Raw genomic sequence first — 21,422 nt, 5'->3', positions numbered from 1 at the left:
ACATTCAAAGGCTTTGCTGTAATCTATAAAGCAGAGGCTGATTTCCTTCTGAAATTCCTTGCTCTGTTCCATTATCCAACATATGTTTGCCATATGATCTCTGGTGCCTCTTCCCTTTCTAAATCCAGCTTGGACGTCTGGCATTTCTCACTCCATATATGGTAAGAGCCTTTGTTGTAGAATCTTGAGCATTACTTTACTTGCATGGGATATTAAGGCAATCATTCAATAATTACTGCATTCCCTGGGATCCCCTTTCTTTGGAATTGGGATGTATATTGACCATTTGGTAATGTCCACGTGTACAGTCGTCTTTTTGGTTGCTCAAAAAATGTGTTTGCAAGAAATAAATTATTGGCTTCACAGAATTCAATAAGTCTTTCTCCTCCTTCATTTCTATCTCCTAAGCCCCATTTCCCCACAATTCTTAGTTCTTCTCTGTTCCCTGCTTTTGCATTCTGGTCCCCCATGATTACCAGAACATCTTGTTTTGGTGCATGATCAATTTCTTCCTGTACTTCTGCATAAAATCTCTCCAATTCTTCTTCTTCTACATTTGCCGTTGGAGCGTAGACTTGAATAATGGTTATGTTAACAGGTTTCCCGTTTAATCTCATTGATATCACTCGCTCAGACCTTGCATTGTAGCTCCTAATTGCTTTTGCTACATCATTTCTCACTATTACAGCAACCCCGTTTCTTCTTAATTTCTCATTTCCTGCATAAAATATTTTGTAGTTGCCTGATTGAAAATGTCCCATTCCCATCCATTTTAATTCACTCACACCAAGTATTGTAATATTGATACGTTCCATTTCTTGCTTGACAATTTCTAACTTTCCCTGGTTCATGCTTCTCACATTCCATGTTCCTACTGTGTGCGTCATACAACTCCAGACTCCTTTCGCATCTGTGCGCATCAGCCTCTGGGCTTCCTTTCAGCTTTGACCCAGCTGTGTCATTAGTCACAGTGCTACTCGTACGTGTCCTTTGTTCTTCCCCAGTAACTCAGTGAGTGCCTTCTGACCTGGGGGTCTCATCTTCCAGCACTATCTTGTGTTGCATTTTGGATACTCTGTTAATAGGGTTTTCGTGGTAAGAGGTATTCAGAGGTGGTTTACCATTGCCTTCCTCTGAGTTTGGATGCATCTTAAGTCTGATGTCTCAGCTTTGACCATTCCGCCTTGGGTGTCCTGCTAGGAGTCTACCCTGTTGGTCGAGACTCCTGATGGCATTGCTCTCAGCTTCTTCAACGCTCTCAAACCCCCTCACCATGTCATCATATCACTCCGGTGTTAGTAGATCTACACTGGCTACCAGTTGTCTACCGGGCCCAATTCAAGGTGTTGGTGTTGACCTTTAAAGCCCTATACGGTTTCGGCCCAGTTTATCTAAAGGAGCGCCTCCAGCATCACCAATTATGCCGCCCGACAAGATCAGCCACACAAGACCTTCTCTCGGTCCCACCAGTTAAAACAGCTAGGCTGGTGCGGACCAGAGAGAGGGCATTTTCGATTGTGGCCCCCGCCGTCTGGAATTCCCTTCCTTTCGATCTTCGTCATGATAGGTTTCCGCCGGGCCTTGAAAACCTGGCTGTTCAGGCTGGCCTATGGGATTTCTGAGATGGGTTAGCTTTTAATGCTGTTTAGTTTAATTATTGAATGTGGTTTTCTGGTTTTATATTGTATTTTATTGTGTCAATGTATGTCGCCTAGAGTGACTATTTAATTCGGCCAGATAGGCGACTCATAAATAAAATTTTATTATTATTATTTATTAAGGTGTGCATCTTAGAGGGGATTAATATCATTCTATAATTCTTGTATTTTATTCATTCTTTTCTGCTAACAAGTTTCATATTAGTGCCAGATTACCTGAGGATTTCTTATAAAATTCAACAGGAAAGCAATCTCAGCCTGTTGATTTGTTTATTTTGAATATTTCTAAACTACTTCTTTCAGTCCAAATAATTCAATATCTCTGTTCAACTGCTACTATTTGACGGGACTAGAATAAATCTGCTTGCCTCTAAGGTGCCACAAAAGACAAATTGTTTTTTTGTGTGAGCAACAGACTAACATTGCTGTCCCGCTGGATGTTGTTGTTTGTCAAGTTTTCTTGCAGTATTCCATCTTTAAAATGGAAGTTTAGGAGTTTTACTATCACATCCTTTATCTTGTTGTTTCTGCAAATACAGAAGTAACCAGCAAAGCTATCTTAATACTTACGGTGGATCCCTCTCTTAGCTTCATAAATTGTGCTATATGTTCTAAGAAGGGTTCTCTAAACTTTCTGGAATACCTCTTTGAAGTTAATGCTATCTGGAAGTTTATTTTGCTTTCTTCATACCTTGGAATCTTGGTCATAAGTACATTTCTTTTTTCTTCTAATATAATACCTTTTTTGTTTATCTAGTGGTGTGTCATGTTCCTCTTGTTATTTTTTTCCAAATGTCTAATCTTTCTTCTTTTAAGTCACACTTCCCTCAAAGACCAAACTCTTTACAAAAGAGAGCAGTGATGGTTTCTATTTAAACACTGAGGAAGCAAAGCATTACTATTTCTCATTCCATTTTATCATTTGAGTCATATTGAAACAATATTCAGTCAACATCTTCTGTATACTTTGAGTCCATAGACCAAATGACTAAAAAGGTTGTATTATGGCTTGTTACAAAAATTACACAGAATACATTTATTTTTACAAATTTAGAATTGTTCTTTAGCTCCATGGTTAGATTTGCACCTGTAATAATAATGGTAGTCAACTTTCCCTTTTAATGCCAATGAATTGCACTTCCTCATTTGAATGCAAGGGCTTGGAAGCAGACTTTGCTCTCAGCAGCAGAAGCATCTGCTTAGCAGACGTCCATTCATGGACAGTTTTGCCAGCAGAAGTGGCCTGGCAAGTTTTGCCAACTCCCTCTTCAGCCTCTCCATAGGGTTGGAGAACCAGTTTTCATCAGATGCACATTCAAAGAGTCTATAATTAATGCCGGTGGGGTTTTTTGTTTTTTTAAAAAAGAAACCTGTTGTATAAAACAGCAAGCCATAAATACAACCTTCCTCTGTTTGTTCAGTTAAAAAACACCTATCAGCAGATACCATGTGTTATCAAGCAATACTGATGTTTAATTTCTACTCATTTTAACAAGATAATTATAATAACCATTAAAATTAGGTATGTGTGAAAGCCTCCAGAGTAGTGTTGATACTCATCAAAATCCCTCAGATATTTTCATCTCATGAACACCCGAATTTGGTTTGCTTTTCTTTAAGCACAGGACAGCTGTAACAACTAATTAAAACTAATAGAGGCTGTTGTATAAAAAGAGTACTTTGTGGACTGCATGATCCATCCAAGGTAAGGCACTTTCAAGTCCCATTGATTTTAATGGGAGAGATTTAAACTGATACAATGTTTCCATTGAAATTAGTGGGACTAGTGCTTCAGTTTGAATGGATAGTCTCCAAAATCACTTAGAAGTCATTTTGGCATGTAAGTAGTACATAAATTATTATTATTATTATTAAGATCTAAGAGGCATAAGAACACAGACATGCAACACACTGACATACAACGTGGGCATGCAATACACTGACTTACAATAAGATGAACATCTAAAGAAATTCTCCTTCACCCTAATTCATTTTACAGCAGATGATATTACTTTGTGACCATTGAGTTATTTATCATGGTGATGAATCCATCACCTACTAGAACTATCCTGCTGAAGATATATCCAGAGGTATATTAGAAATAGACCTGAAGAGAAACAAAATGCAAAAAACATGTTTTTGTATAAGCTACAACCATCTTACTAGCATTAATAGGCCCTGTCGAGAAATAAGGGGGAAATGGTTAATGGGATACCTTTTCTTTTAAATTGTAACTATAAAATAAATGTTTCCACATATTTTCTATTCTCTGTTCATACTTTACATTGTGCCCCCTAGAGTGAGGGTTATGCCAGCATGTTCACTAGAACTACATGAATGTTTACAATATGATGGAAACTTTGACTGCTTTTGCACTAAATAGTTTCAGATGCGCAGAGTACCAAGTGGAGAACAGCTGCTTTTTTCTACTGATTTGGGAATGGGGGAAGAACCTTAAAGGGAAAAAAACATAAGCAAATTCCTCAGCCTTCCATATATCATGGATTTTAAATCACAGAGATTACTGCTCTCATCGTGTTACAATCCTTTTGATGAACACAGTATTGAGCATCTATATCATACTGGCAGTTTCACCACCCCATGTTAAAATATTCAAAAACTTGGTTCCTATGTTCAAAGAGCTCAGACTTCCTTGATCTTCAAGAAAAGGACACAAAGACAACTGTGGCATGCACGCTCAACAAATGCCCCCCAACATTCTCCAACATAGCTACAGAGGTTCCAGATTCTCAGGGATCCACAGTGCAGTGAGACCCAACCAGAGGGTAAAACAAGGTGAGGTTCAGGCTGGATACAAGTCAGGCAGAATCTGGCTAGACACAAGACAGGGCTCAGGGAAATTTTGGGGAACACAGAGCTCTTAAGTTACTCCAGCAAGGAACAAGCTGAAACCAAGCCCTTATATAGTAGCATCAGCGGGTACAGTCTAATTGTTAGCAAGGTGCTGCAAGGAGCCCAGAGGTCTTCTCCACTAATCCCTGACTGCGATGGAGTGAGGGAGCTTCAGGTCTTCTGCAGTGGAGTCTTCTGTGTCTGAGGACGTCAGTGTCACATCCTCAAGCTGAAGGAGAAGGGGCCTTCATCACCTGAAAAGGAATCTAATTCCTGGTCCCTGACAGATGAAACAGGAAGGAATAAAAGAGGGCATGTCTCTTGTTTAATTCTTACTGAGGGTATTATTTTAGGCTCCTGCATGTCCAACTCTATGGTTCTAATCAGTTCTAATCCTCAATTTCAAAACTACCCCCCTGTTGTTCTATTAATGGTACACTTGTTACACAAAATTGAGCCAAAGAAGGTGTGGCTCTAGCTACTGCTCTACTCAAATCAGTTATGTTGATGCAGAAAGAAACTGCAGGCTAGATTCAGCTCCTTCCATGGCTCAGTCTGACATATACATAGCTGCCTGTTGCAGTATGGTCACACAAATGGATGGGGCTACCTTCTCTTATTTAATTATTTCCTACTTAAATATTACTAGTCTATCACATATAGAAAACGGTCCCACAATAAATAAATATTCTCTTTTGAAGGAAAATGTGAGGGATAGGTCTGTCACACTTCACAATCCTGTAAAAGAATATTGGAATACATAACCCTGTTTATTTACAGTTCTTACCTAGTAATTGATCTACTAAGTAACAATGGCAGAATTCATATTCTTGCGTAACCCTCTGCAATGAATTAAAGATGTGGAACCTTACACAGAAATGTGATGTGTTACCCAATAAAAGCTGGATGGAATTTTCAGCAACAACTTCATTCATGACACTTTCTCTAAACCATAAGTAAAATAGACAAACATCTTTAAAACATGGCTATATACATGTCTTCCACAGCTATCTTCTACATCTGTGTATACAAAAATGCACGAAACTGTCTCCAACTGCAAACTGGGTCCTACAAATCTTACCTAATTTCTTTCATCCCCATAGATTCTCTCACAACCATTCTTCCACATGTATGTATGTGTACTCATATATTGTTTAGCCATTTTTCTAGCTCTACATCTTGTCTGGCTCGGACGTAGAATCACCAAACCTTACCAGTTGCCTCTGGATCCACCTACCCAACAAATGGCTAGCCCTGAATTTTGCACCACTGAAGTCTTGGCTAGTTATGAAAGGATAATAGTATGTGTCCAAGGCACTTGGATCATAACTTGGTAATAACTATCAATTATAGAAACATAAAATAAAGCACACACAGACAACTCCATGTGTCAAGGGACCTAGATTTGTAAAACAAGAAAACTAAGGGGGGAGGAGAAGCATTGCAAGGTTCGAAATTAAGGAATGCTGAGTTCTAGAAATTGAGAAATTGTCATATAATTTGATTGTATACGTGACTGAATTCTTCTCTTTAGCTCAACATGTGTTCACATATTGATGTGCCATGCTGATACCTAAGAATTTAGGCATGTATGTATCACAATAAGGGTGATATTTTCTATACAGATGTCAAGACAACTTTAATTGAGATGGACAAGCTTTTTCATAAGATACAAAGCCATTTCAAGAGTTTAATGTTCTAATATGACAAACTTCCTGTACATATAAAACAAAACACGTCAGGCAAGCAATTATTGTAGAAGTCATGCAAGTTTTCCTGCTAGTACCAACAATGGGATTTATTGTTCTCACAACGTCACAATCTTCCAAATATAAAAGATGGTAGACACATTAAGCATTCACAACCATCAGTAGTCATTAACCACCACATTACACCTAATATATAAAAGTCACAAATAGACATAAAGAGTTATTTCTTCATGTATTACCAAAGAACATTATATTTAAAAAATTATTCTTAAAGGCTATCTACTCCAAATGACCATAATATTGTAACAACGTCAGCATATTGTGGAGGAAAAAATCATTACATAAAGCTCAGTCAGATTCTATAATGAATGACCTCCGAAACAGTGACACTGTACAAAGCTTTTCATTTTAACAGGATGTGATCAGACGTATACATTGAATAAAAAGAGAGGCGCCATTCCTTTCTTATGTAAACAAAAATTTATAGAATGAATTTAAAGCAGTCAGCTGGTGAGCATTTGCTCTCTATCATTAGCACTTCCAACAGCCTTGGATTTGGCTCCCAAGACAGGTTAGGAAAATTAATAAATAAACGGATCATCACCATTACCAAGCACATGATCATAGTTCACATCTGCATAGGCTTTTGTCAATTTAATATGTGGTTGAAAACGTTTCACCTGCACAGTCTGCAATACTACCTTTTCCCTCTTTCACTCACCAAGCTATATGGATGTCTGTGAAAGTTCCTAATAGTTGGCCTATGGATAACATATTTGCAGAAAACACCTATAGTTGAAACAAAGATATTAACAGTGCAGTTATATGCATATTTACTTGTAACTAAGTTTCACTGAATTCAGTAAGGCTTCCTGCCAGATAGAGAGAGATGTAGAGAGAGAAGGGGAACCTGTCGCCCTCCGGAGGTTGTTAGACATGTGAAGGCCTGAGAGAAAACCAGAAAAATACAGAGGGCTGCTGGTGGTTTTTTCTCTTCTCCCCGCAAAGCTTTTTCTTGTTTGTTTGTTTTTTCAAAAAAAGAAAATGATTTTTTTATTATGAAATATTTTATTTTAGAATGATGAATCAAATGCGTAAGACAATGTGTTCATATATTTGCTCCCCCAAAATGATTTCTAAAAACTATGTAACAGGAAAACGTTTATGTAAGACTACCTACAGTATCAGATATGTACAATTCATGTATGCTGAGGACAAGCAGTGTATATACCATTAAGAATCCATTCTTTAATTTTAAAATTACTATTACCTGAAGGTTGAAAAAATATCAAGAATATCCACAGCTCCAACTCAAAACCTCACAACACTGAATCAGCTACATGGATTGCCAGCTTTTTCAAATGATTAAAAAGACAGCATATATTCAGGTTTAGTAATACAAAATGTTTCTGACCACAGCCAATGCACATACTGCTGACAACTATTGATGTTTTTTGGAAAATTTTCCAAGATTTTATTTTCTGCGGAAATTTTTCCATTTCATATGTTTACTACCAACAATAATGGGTGCAATTAATTTTGATAAGGCAAGCTTGGCAGTTCCAAAAATGTTTAGCTTTGTTTACAAAATACAAGGAAAATGTATTGGCAGTGGCTCCGCTCCTACTTGGTGGGTCGTCACCAGAGGGTAGTGCTTGGGGAACATTACTACACACACTGGACTCTCCATTGTGGAGTCCCACAGGGATCGGTACTGTCCCCCATGCTCTTTAACATCTACATGAAGCCGCTGGGTGCGGTCATCAGGAGTTTTGGGGTGCGTTGTCATCAGTATGCTGATGACACACAACTCTATTTCTCCTTTTCATCCTCCTCAGGTGAGGCTGTTAACATACTAAACCATTGCCTGGCCGCGATAATGGACTGGATGAGAGCGAACAAACTGAAGCTCAATCCAGACAAGACTGAGAGGATGTTGGTGAATGCTTCCCCTGCCCAGATGGTGGATGTTCATCCTGTTCTCGATGGGGTTACACTCCCCTTGAAGGAACAGGTTCGTAGCTTGGGAGTTCTTTTCGATCCTTCCTTGTCACTGGAGGCCCAGGTGGCCTTGGTGGCATGGAATGCTTTCTACCATCTTCGTTTGGTAGCCCAGCTACGTCCCTATCTGGACTGTGATGACCTCACCTCTGTTGTTCATGCTCTGGTAACTTCTAGATTGGACTACTGCAATGCGCTCTACATTGGGCTGCCCTTGAAGATAATTTGGAAACTACAGCTAGTCCAGAATGCAGCGGCCAGACTGTTGACGTGGACCAGAAGGTCCGCTCATATAACACCTGTTCTGGCTCGTCTGCACTGGCTCCCTATTTGTTTCCGGGCTAGATTCAAAGTGCTGGTTTTGACCTATAAAGCCTTACACGGCATGGGACCGCAATACCTGGTGGAACGCCTCTCCCAATATGAACCTACCCGTACACTGCGCTCAACATCTATGGCCCTCCTCCGAGTGCCATCTCACCGAGAAGCTCGGAGGGTGGTGACTAGATCTAGGGCCTTTTCGGTGGTGGCCCCCGAATTGTGGAACAGTCTCCCCGATGAGGTGCGCCTGGCGCCGACGCTGCTATCCTTTCGGCGTCAGGTGAAAACCTTTTTATTCTCCCAGGCATTTTAAAGTGTATTTTAATCTGTTTTTAAAGTGTATTTTAACTGTACTTTTAGTGTTGTATTATGATGCTGTTTGCTTTTTGTTGTTATTTGTTTGTTTTTGGTTTTTGACTTTATTATATTTATTGTAGTTATATATTGTGCTGTTTTTATCCCTTATGTACACCGCCCAGAGAGCCGTCAGGCTTAGGGCGGTATATAAATGAAATAAAATAAATAAATAAATAAAATAAATGTGCTAAATTAGGTCACTCTAGGACATCATAAAATTTCCCAACGCAAAATACCATATGCAAATTCAAAATTTTCTAGAAAACCGGCCTCACTACTAGAAATACGGTACTGTCAGGGCCCTGGAGTCAGATTCTTCATCTTCAAGGGATGAGAATGAGGACTAGAAGAGCTCTCAGATGAACCTGCCGGCCACTGTCTCCCTGGCCTTAAGATGTGGCACTGTCATCCTCTGACTTGGAGAACTCTGCCACAGAAGCCCCAGGAGGACCTGAGGCTCTCCTACTCCATCCTAGTAGGAGGCTACAGGAGAAGGCTGGACCCCTTAAGTAGAGCAGAATCATGCAGCATAGGCGGTCCTAGCAGTTAGGCTGTGCCTGCTGCTGCTACTAGTACTGCTACTACTACTATATAAAGGCTCAGTTCAAGCTTGCTCCTTGCTGGAGCAACTTCAGAGCTGTGCTCCCTAGAATACAACCTGAACCCTGCCTCATCTCCAGTCAGCCTTAAACCTTCCTTGCTGCACCGCAGCATGTAACAGGTACATATAGAGGACACTCTCCTGGAGATGTGGGTATAACATTTGTAGTAACCCAAAACTTTCTTTGGATGCACACCCCCAGTTCCTTACTCTTTTTTAAATGTTTTGACAATTATTGGTATTATAATATTAATATTCTATATTATTATATTATATTGGCTATTGCTGAAAACCCCAAAAACGTAGCGTTTGACATAGATTTTATGTATGTAGGTATCTTGGTTCATGAGACAGATGCTGTTAGAAGCTGGCAGGCAGCCATTTTGGAATTTTTATTTTATTTATTTCAGAATTATAAACTGCTCTATGTTCAGAAAATATCTGAGCGGTGTAGAAAAACAGAATATAAAACATATTACAAAGATAAAATGGCTTATGACAGCCTGCACATGATGTCTACCCAATCTTCTTTCATTCTAAGCTATGTCAAAGTCATCCAAGTGGAACTTGCTGTCAGTAATCCCTTTGGGATGTCTTCAATGGATGTCTGTTATAAGGACAACAATATACAGTGGATGACTGGAAAACCAGTACCAGAATCAGTTGTGAAAATGTTGGCTTGTAGGTGAAAGCACTGCAGTCTTCTGCAGTGCTGCTCATATGAACCTGTATGAAGAATGGTTTGATGTGTCTGGCAATATATCATGCACAATGTTTGTGACAACCAAGCTTACGGAGACAACTTTGAATCTGTACTTGAGGAAGATAATGTCAATGACTTTTATTTTTATCTAAAAGGCTTGAGAAAATTTTGTACTTCAGTTTTCTGTTAGGAACTTAGGAAGATGCCCTTGGTCCATCTAGCTCAGTATTGTCTGCACTGACTAGCAGTGGCTCTCCAGGGTGTCAGGCAGGGGTCTCTTCCAGCCCTATCTGGAAGTGCCGGGGACTGAACCTGGGACCTTCTGTATGCAAAGCAAATGCTATACCACTAAGCTACGCTCCGTCACTTCTGGACAGAGAGTACATACTGGCATAATAAAAAGTGTTGTCATGGTATCAAATGTTTTTTCCCCATTTCCATCTCTGACTTTATATCATGTGGAATGTGCTGCATTTGCCATGTTGTTGGTCACATTTGACTATCATTTATTTTCAGCTTTTTTTAACACAACTGATATGTTTTTCAGTAAAAGCTACTCATTACTGACAGCCAGCATGGCTAATAATTAGGTTCACTGGCTATAAATTAAAAGTACCTAGTTTAATCCCTCAGGATTGTACTGACCACCCAGTTTTAAGGCTCATGTAATCAGAAGGGACTGTGCTGACGTATGAAGAGGGTTATCTACAGGTTTTGCATGTTTTCAGTAATGCTCCCAACAATTATTTCAATACACTGTGGGTGTTTTCTGATCAGTTTGTCCTCTTGGGCCCAAGCTGGGCAAAAGGTGTGAAACCTTTAGCCACAAACTGGGCATTATATATTTTGTCCACTTGCATAATAATTTATTTTATTATTACATTTATATCCCACCTTCACTCCAGTGAGCTCAAGATGGTATACAAACATGGTTTTCTCCTTCTCCCAATTTTATCCTCATAACAACCCTGTGAGTTACACTAGGCTTAGAGTCAGTGACTGACCCAAGGTTACCCAGCAAGCTTTATGGCCAAGCAAGGATTTGAACTCTGGTCTCCCAGGTTCCAGCTTCACACTCTGACCACTACACCAATTATGGTGGTGAATGCTACTGCTGTATATTTTCATTAGGGTCATAGGCTACTTTATATATTCATCCCATCTGGTAACAACCACCAGGTCTGGCACCAGGCATGACTGGGCCCTTGGCACCAGCCTGCCCCAGGCCCATGACACATAGCCCAACACACACACCCCATGCAGGTGGCATAAGGCTAATAAGCCCTCACGTGCACCCCACCTACCTCTTGTGTCATGTGAATGACATGCATGCATAGCGTGCATGCCTGCCATCAACCAAGATGGCGGTGGGGGCGTCATCTCCTTAGAGAATCCCACATCACCATCTTGGGTGATGGCAGGCATGCGCACACAGCACGCACAGCGTTCACACTGCCAGAAGAGGTAGATGGGGCAGGGGGGTGGGCTTATTGAAGCCCATGCTGTCTGTATTAGGCAGTGCCTGGGAGCTCTCTCTCCACTATCCAAAGGAGAGTTGGGTTGCAGGACCCCATACTGCTGCCAATCACGGAACGAGAGCTCCACCCTCTCACCCTAAGGAAAGCCCTTCAGGGACCCTCTGGGCAACAGGAGCACTTGGCCAGGGCCCAACTGGGCCGCCCTCTGGTGCTGGCCCTGACAACCACCCTTTCGGTGTTGCAAAGTGCTGAAATTGGGAATGGAGCATTTGAATGAGCCTTTGTGTGTTTGACTCTTTACTAAAAATTACACCTTCCCTGTGAATTAGTCAGACAGAGACTTTAAGCTTTAAAATAAGAAAGAACTACTTTATTCTGGAAGTACATACATGATAGGAAAGAGTTCTACATCTAGCCAACTAGCTAAGTTGGAGATGCAAACACTAAGCCTAGTGTTTGCCCTCATGCTTGGAGGAGAGGGAGAGACAAAAAAGATGTCTGCTCTCCCTCTCAAGAGAAATAAGAAGAAAGAAGGAGAAAGGAGATGTGGTCAACATCCTATGCATATCAGTCTAGCAGGAAGGGAGAGACAGTAGGAGATCAAAGGATAGGTATTAGCCTAGCAATCTGTCTCCTCTCTAGCTACCCTTTTTAACCCCATGTAGCCAGTGGACAGCCAGTGTGGTGTAGTGGTTAAGGTGTTGGAATACGACCTGGGAGACCAGGGTTTGAATCCCCATATAGCCATGAAGCTCACTGGGTGACATTGGGCCAGTCACTGCCTCTCAGCCTCATGAAAACCCTATTCATAGGGTCGCCATAAGTCGGAATCGACTTGAAGGCAGTACATACACACATAAATAGCCTCAACACACAAGTTGGAGTTGAACCACATATTCCAACATTCGGTCCATAGACTACATGCAGGGTAATTGGGGAGAAATAAATAGGGAGAACTTTTTTTAGTGAGTTACATAGCAATCCTATACGTTTACTCAGAAGTAAATCCCATTTTTAATAAGAATTACTCCCAGTTAAGTGCATATAGATTTACAGCCTTATTTTATCTTAAATAGCTTAGCGGTATTGTTCATTTGAAGATTTGTAACTTCTTAATACTATCTGCCTGTTAGTTTTAGAATGGGTTTTTAGTTACCATAATTAGACACTTTTAAATTAGAAAACTAAATGGTATGGTTTGAAAAATAAACTTTCTACATATTGTGAAGATATATGTATTGGTCTTTCTATGAAAAAGACTGCAAACATTGTGATAATGAATTAAAGAGCAATAATTAAAAGCTATCCCTTTAATTTTTATAATTAAAAAAGTATAAAATTATTAAAGAATAGATTGGCTGTATTTATGTGTCATTAGAAGTAATTGCTCCATCTTTAGACATAGCATGTATTTTGTATTGAAGCACCGTTAAAAAACAGAAGTTTGCTCAGATAAACATCAAAGACTAAAACAGTTTTTTTCTGCACAACTGGATGTTATGATCTTGTTTCTTTTGGAATGAGGGCTACTTTAAATAGATTTATATAGCAAGGCCATAATTCATTCAAAGTGAAGTACAGTAAAGGAAGAATTAAACACCTGCAGAAATATCTACCACTAAAATTAACGGGTCTCAGAAATGCTTAGCTTTCGGGTGGATTATACTCTAAGAAACTTGAAGACCCTATATGGTTAGGTCAGTTGTGTGTTGCCATTAACGACAAGCAGTACCTGTGATAGAAAGGGAACAAGCTTATCAAAAACTGCACCTCTCATTCATTAATAAGTGATATAGAGCAGAGACCAAAGCTATAGCTCAGAGGTAGCGCACAAGTTTCAGTTTCAGTCTCTAGGATGCCCAGTTAAAAGAATATGAACAGCAGGACTGGGGAAGTGTTCACTGCATTCAAAGTAGACATTCTGACACTGAAGCAGCTTCAGATTTTTAAGTTATAGTAAAGAGAGAACTTGAATCCATGACAATCTACCCCGCCCCTGGTTTACATTCAACCTAGTGAAATCAACCTCTGTAGCAGCTGCAAAGAATGAACAGCATTTCCAAAACTGAATTATTCTTAGTACTGTAGCTCACATATCAGTGTGCACTTCAGAAAACAATATCCTCCTGCAAATACCTTAATGCTACTATCAGATCAAAGAATAATCAATATTACATCTCACTTTAGACTTGACAGCAAGGCAGACTATATAGGACTACATTGTTTGGTTATGGAATGCACATTCCACTATTTCCTCAAGTAGCTTAGAGCAGTGGTTTCCCAAGATGGGGGCCGTGATCCCCAGAGAGGCTGAAAGTAATCTGGGGGGGGGCCCCACAAACAGTAACGAAATGATAAAAAAAAGTCTTCCCTCCCTGGATGCTGTCTGCTCCCCACTGTCGCTGCAGACGACACCTCCCCCTTGCTCTAAGCCAGAGGGGAGGACTTTTGCTGAAGTGGCAGAGTTTCTTTCAGGCATGCCAAGGGCAGGTGTCTGCCTATAAAACACATGGCAGACGCTGAAGGAGGCTGAGGGTGGAACTACCAGGAAGAAGAGGGGATTACTATCACCAATTTCCGTCTCTTTGCACTGCCACTACTGATGATGCCCTTGCTCAGAACAAGGAGAGGGCTTTTCGTGAAGCAAACAGAAGCAAGGCTGCAAGGAAACACTGTTTCCCCCATTCCTTCCTGGCAGCCAGCCTGCTTGCCTTTCTTGGCTCCTGCCATCTCCTTTTAAAAATTATTCTTATTTGCTTGCAGGAGGAGCAGGTGTGTTTGTGTATGTGCGTACATTGATCTGTCTTCTACTCTGCTTTCACTCCCGAAGTGCATGCTAACCAAGTCATCAGTTCTGATGATCATCCCAAGGCCTGAAAGCACTAACCCCTCTCCTCAATCTGTGCACCTTCTTGTCTGCAGTGCACAATCTAGCATCATCAACACATTGCTGCTTCTTGATTATTATTAAAAAGAAAAAAGAAAAAAAGCTGAGCAGGTTGGGTGAGGCTGGGATCCTGGTATTGCAGCAGAAATGTATTTATTTATTTATTATTGCATTTATATCCCACCTTTCCTCCAAGTTGCTCAAGGTGGTGCACATGGTTCCACCCCCCCTTTCCATTTTATTCTTACACCAACACTTTTTGATAGGTCAGGCTGAGAGACTGTGTTTGGTCCAAGATCACTCAGTGGGCTTCATGGCTGGGTGGGGATTTGAACCTGGTTCTTAGTCAAACGCTGTAACCCAATGGTGTTGGGAGACAGGATTGTACATCTTCAGACTGTGTGTGAGAAAGGGAGGGAGATCCCAATTTGATTGGACCTATGCTTTAAATGGAAAGGGGTATTTGGAGATACGATTTTGCCACACACTTTTTTCAATTAATGGAGACTAAAATTACAATCAGTGAGAGGGGGTGCATGAAATTTTTTGAGCTTACAAAGGGGGTCCCATACTCATAAAGGTTGGGAACCACTGGCTTAAGAGAACAGCATAGATGGGGCTCCTAATACTCTCCATCCAAGTACTCACCTGGCCCTGATGTGTTCAAAGTTAAAGTACATGAGACACCTTGAGAACACACCCTGGATCCATGTTTCATTGAATGTATGCCCAGACACAATGCCCAGGTCATTTTGTCTATGAATGCCCCTTCTTTCACCCATTTATTATTATGATTACAACAGAGTTTCCCTTTTTTTAAATACATACTTGTAAACCTTGTATTTAAGTTTCTGGGGTATATTCTTCATATATTGTGCTATTTCTGTGGCAAGCTATTAGCTATGTAATTTTTCCTCATTGCCGTTTTCTGTATTCATTGCAAACAAGATTATATGCAGAAAGGTTCAGCCTAATAAGGGATCTGTCCCTCATAACATGTCATTATGATTCACCTAACATATAGTAATCAGAAATCACCCCCCACACTGCCCTAAGGAATTATATAGGCATTATGTCTTCAGTCATGGTGTGTAGACTTTTTTTTATTACCTTCTAAATAAACTTTAGTAATATTACTAAGGAGAACATGGCAGTGACTAGTGTGCTAACATTAAATATAGATCAACATTAACAGGAATGTATAGCAATTATAAGCACTGCAATTTGCTTGTATTACAAGCAGAAAGAAAGCCAGTGTGGTGTAGTGGTTAAGGTGTTGGACTACGATCTGGGAGACCAGGTTTCGAATCCCCACACAGCCATGAAGCTCACTGGGTGACCTTGGGCCAGTCACTGCCTCTCAGCCTCAGAGGGAGGCAATGGTAAACCCCCTCTAAATATCGCTTACCATGAAAACCCTACTCATACGTTCACCATAAGTCGGAATCGACTTGAAGGCAGTCTCCAACAAAACAAGCAGAAAGGATATTTTTGATATGCTTCCACTGAAACTCTAATATATAGTATCAGAGGAATATTAACTGCAATCCAGTGGCGTCACTAGCGGGGTGCGGGGTGTGTGGACCGCACCTGGGTGACATGGTGAGGGGGTGACACCCAGAGCCGCCCCGTCACGGGGCAGGGCGCCCATGCCATTGCCTGGCAAAGGAGCTGAGAAGTGCTCCGGGTCGGCGTCGGAGCAGCCAACTCCTCCTCGGAGGCAGGCAGGCAGGTGGGCGAGACCAGGAGCAGCATCGGCGGGGTGAGGGAGGCGCACCGGCATTCCCAGGCCTGCTTCTCTGGCTGGGTGACCCTCCGGCGCATGCCCTCCTAGGGGCGTGGCTGGCTGGCCTCGCGAGCGCACGCACTCAACAGGAGATTTGGGGACTCACCAAGGAGTTACCGCACCAGGTGTTGCCACTGACACCAATAAGGAAAAGCCGGCGGTCCACCATGGTGCTGAGGATCATCACTGCAACTGAGGGAGGTGCCACTCGAGTGTGTGAAAGGTCTTTCTCCTATCTGATACAGCTGCGTACTGCTGTGCCCGTGTTACATATTTGCTTACAATAAAGCTTATTTTTGCACGGCCCTGTGTACACTGACATGGCTCCTTGGCATGGGTGCAGTGTGGGTGTTGCCTGTAAACACGGGGTGATCAATGCGTGCTTCAGGTGCCAGTGTGTCATGTGCATATGGTTATGGTGTCATGCTTGTGATTGGTCATGTGTGCTTGGTGATTAGCCATGCGTATGTGGGCCTGATGATACTTAGCACCTCCTATCTGAAAGACTGATTCCTTCCCTACTGACCCTCTTGGGTATTGAGATCAGCAGAAGGGGGGCTCTTGGTAGTTTCACCACCCTCAGAAGTTTGGGCGATGGTGTCCCAGGAGAGGACATTCTCTGTGGCAGCCCCTAAGTTGTGGAATTCCCTCCCCACAGAGGTGCATCTAGCATCTCCACCATACAGCTTTCGTCGTATGCTGAAGACACATCTCTTCACCCTGGCTTTTGATGCATGATATATATATATATTAGTAAATTCTCTGGTTCTGATTGTAATTTGTTTAGCTGTTTTTAATAATGAATTTTATATTGTTGTGATCTGTTGTATCACTTACTGGTAAAGGGCAGGTAATAAATTTAATAGTAAGAATAACTGCTGCTGAGCAAGGTTTGGATGCAGTGGTTTTTGCTCTGTGAATTGGCAGATGTCATACAAAATGGTGGGTTTCCATAGTTTGGATTGCTTTATAAAACTATGCTAAAATTTCTTTGTATTGTACTGTTCACTTTAGAATTGCTGCCGATCACTACAATACATTATGAATGACCTTACTAGGAAAGACGGGCATTGCTTAAACTTACTGTTTGGGGGAAGATTAACACACTTAAAATGAATATTTTGCCACAAATAATGTATGTGCTGGATAGTATTTGTTTACATATTCCCCAAACATATTGTTGAAAAATTTGAGATATTTTGGAAATTTATTTGGAGCAATTCTCCACCTCATATATCACTTAAAAGAATGGAGTTGTCTACATTGGAAGGATGATTTAACTTTCCAGAGCTAAGTCTTTACCATAAGGCATTATTTGTTAAAACGCACAAATGACTGGAAACTCTTCTTCTATGAATACCCCAGCATGGGTAAATTTAGAGATGGCCTATCTAGTATCTCTTTCTGGATGGGCGGCACTGGTGATGGGCTATGTAAAAAAACAAAGGACTTGTACCACCTTCTGTTTTAGCAATGTGGCATATATTGGCTAGGCATTTACAGTTTGATCCATACACTCATGCTAAATTAACGTTATGGGGTAACCCAGATCTGAAGATAGAAATGCCATCCTTTTGGGGGAAGAAATGAGTAGAATTTGGAATTTACATGCTAGATTAGCAGTTAGGAACAAATGGAATTTTTTTGCAGTTTCCTATATTGCAGTTTAGATATCATTACCAATGAGTGCTAAACGGCAATATTTACAATTACAACACCTGGTGGAGTTCATTTATGGCCCTGACTGAGTGCTTCAGCAGTCCCTAAACTATTGGAAGTAATAATGGGATCTTCACAGAAAACCAAACTCACAAGTGTTGTTCATAAATATTTAATAGAGCATATAAAGTAGAAGTTCAAGAATTTAGGGAAGAATGTAACAGGGAGTTAGAAAATGTTATACAACCTAAAAAGTTTAATAGATTTAAAATTGAGACTGAGTCAGCCAAAATTGGTATTCTGAGTATACTGAACTCCACAATGTCTGTATAGGGTAGCACTGTCTAATCAAAAGGGATGCTGGAGGTGCAATACTGGAAATGCTTCATTGAGACATATGATGTGGTCATCTCCAGTGATACTTTCTTTTTGGCCTGAAGTTATTTTCCATATTTACTTTGTACTGGCAAAATCCTTGAATTTTGCAGATGTCCATGTAATTACAGATTACATTTCTATTATATGGAGGATTAACAGCAGGGTGACAAAAATAGACTTTACATGCCCCGGTGGTTGCCAGGAGTCTCATACAGCGAGCGTGGAAGAACAAATATCTGCCAACTATTATGCAATGGTTTGATGACCTGAATGCCCTTGCTACATTTCAGCATATCTTCTATAAACACAAACTTCAACTGGATACATATTTGGACATTGGGATGGCATATATTGATCTATAAGTGCCACCCTGGGATCCTCTTGAAAGGAAGAGTGGGATAGAAATTTAATAAATAATAATAAAAAATGGATGTATAGATGTTTAAATGTTTTGTTAATGTCAGCCAACAGGGGTTTTGTTCTCTTTTTCCCCTTTTATTCTTAATGAAATCACAATTAAAAAATAAATTAAAATTGATTAAATTAAAAGTAAGTGTCCTTATCATGCAAACATTCTGAATTAATTTGCATGTTGCTGCAACACAGAAAGACACCATGTCCCCTTCCCAGGCTTAAGACAAAATCATCTGGCCATTCCAGAAGTACAGAAGGATTCCTTGAGAAATAACTGACATCATTTATACACAACTCTTTTAGAGGCTCAGATTTCACTTCTTGGATTTGGGATTTGCTTTTGCCCCATTTAACTTATTAATTCTTCCTGTTCAATGATTGCTTAAACAACATTCAGCTGCATCATACTATGGCCTAGCTTTCAGCAGATGAGGTCGTAAATCTGTGTCTAGACTGTACCACTTCTGACTACAAAAATCATACGATTGGGTTATCTTTTCTATCCCCCTCCCAACAAAATCCTGGTTTTCTGTATGTAGGGATGTTTTTGCACACTGGAACATTCAATAATGCAAGTCAAGAAGTACAAGTCAGACGCAGGTTTAAACTCACAAAAGTCTCATTCAGACTGTGCATTCAGCTATGTGTTTGCTCAATGTCCCTGCATGTACAGTCATGTGCACAGAGAGGTCTCTTGATGGCAAGAAGCTGCAACGTTCAGCAGGTTTACAATCATGTAGGAAGAGCCCATCACATACACAGCAGTATATGTAAGCCTTCTGTTCAGGGATGGCCAGGCACCAAAAATCCCAGCCATGCAGCTGGTGCAGACTTAAACAAGCCTTGCTGCCCCACTTCATCACATCAGTGCAATAGTGCTCTGCGTGCACATGCCTTTGCATGCAATGACGATGGGAGGTGGGGCTCTGGGTCTATTTAAGCCTGTGCCAGCTGCATCAGGTGGGTGTTTTCTGGGAGAGTGGAGCTCCTTCCATTCCAGATGGTCATTAGAAGAAATCTGTGCTTGAGTTTTCACCCCCTCCCCCAATTCCTTTTCTTTTTGCGCTGTCTTTTAGATTGTAAGCATGATTGCAAGCAGGTACAGTTCCTTAATTTTCTCCACTACATACTTTTGGCTAAGCATCAAACATAGCAAGTTCTTCTTTGGAGAAGAGAAGCCGCTAACAATGATGTATTTGGTTTAAAGTTCAGCATAATATGTTCTCTACAACACATATGAACTAGCAATGCAACACTGACCACGTCTACTCAGAAATAAGTCCTACTGAATTCAGAGGGGATTACCCCCAGGGTTGGGGGGGGAATTTAATTCACATTTTTTTAAAAACCTAACTCATTCACACTTCTCTGAATTTTGCAGTGCAGTTTTCCAGCCAAGTAATATGCACCAAAAATGGCATATACTTGGGTAAAATGTGTATAATTTTTATTTATTTATTGGACAGCTGGTATAGCACAGTGGGGAGGAGAGCCTGGCTGGGAGTCCACAGTCTGTGAGTTCAAATCCCTGCTCATGTCTCCTGGGTGTAAAGGGCCAGCTAAAGATCACCCTCACAGTGAGTGGCTTAGGGGTTACGTGCTCTGCCACCTGTGAAGCTGTGGGCAAGCTGCATAGTCCCAAGGAGCCCAGTTGCCCCCCAGCTGGCAGTTGCAGACAAGGAGGGGCTGGCTTGTGCAGCTGTGAGCAGGCCCTAGCCAGCTGGGGAGGACTAGCCTCAGAGGGAGGCAATGGTAAACCCCCTCTGAATACCGCTTACCATGAAAACCCTATTCATAGGGTAGCCATAAGTCAGGATCGACTTGAAGGCAGTCCATATTTTATTCCATTTATTTATTAGATTTATATCCTTCCTTTCCTCCCAGTAGGAGCCCAAAATGCATATATTGGTGAAAATTGCTTTGCAAAAACATGTATATTAGACAAAACTGCATATAAAATGTGTACATTATGATAAATTCACACTCAAATGCTGATGATTTTTCATGAGGATTTCTTTTAAAATGGCAAACTAATGTGGAAATATGGAGAACTTAAAAACAAGAAACTAAAATTCCCAGATTCACCCCTACCTACTCAGTTTCCTGAAGCCTTAGCTCTTACTCACTGAACAGGAATAGGATTATGTTATACATTTTGCTGAGTGTTATTAGCATGGAATAACATTTCTGACTAATCTTTACATATGTCTCAGCTTTTGGTTTGCTATAGTTAAAAATGACCAAGTTCTCCTTGTCTTTTAAAAATTGAGTTAACTGAACACTCAAGGCAGATTTGAGTGCCTATCTTAGATTATCTTAAATTTAAATTATCTTAAATTTCCTATCTTAGAGATAAATATGTGTCCAAAAACACCCTGTATGTGTTTCCCAGAATGAATACTACAGGACACTTGTTAGACTGCCTTAAAATATTGTTCACATCTTTTAAACCACTAGGTAGTATAGACTAGTAAAAATCAAACTGCATGACTTCTTTGACTCTAGTCTGGCTGTGAAAAGAATGTTTCTACATACCTTAGGCAAAGACAGTGAATTCAAGTGACCAACTGACAAGTGTATTACAAAGCAAAAAAACCAGAAAATTATATAGCATCTA

General features: G+C 40.6%; 1 protein-coding gene across 7 annotated transcripts in view; it reads right to left on the bottom strand.

Moving 5' to 3' along the window:
• The window catches only part of CEP112 (centrosomal protein 112), a 433,937-nt gene that overhangs the window by 262,517 nt on the left and 149,998 nt on the right, over positions 1-21,422 (bottom strand). The window lies entirely within an intron of this gene.

The sequence above is a fragment of the Rhineura floridana genome, chromosome 3 (genome assembly GCF_030035675.1).
Source record: "Rhineura floridana isolate rRhiFlo1 chromosome 3, rRhiFlo1.hap2, whole genome shotgun sequence".
Classification (NCBI taxonomy): domain Eukaryota; kingdom Metazoa; phylum Chordata; class Lepidosauria; order Squamata; family Rhineuridae; genus Rhineura; species Rhineura floridana.
The sequence above is the reverse complement of the archived record's forward strand: the minus strand, read 5'-3'. Positions and strand labels throughout refer to the sequence as shown.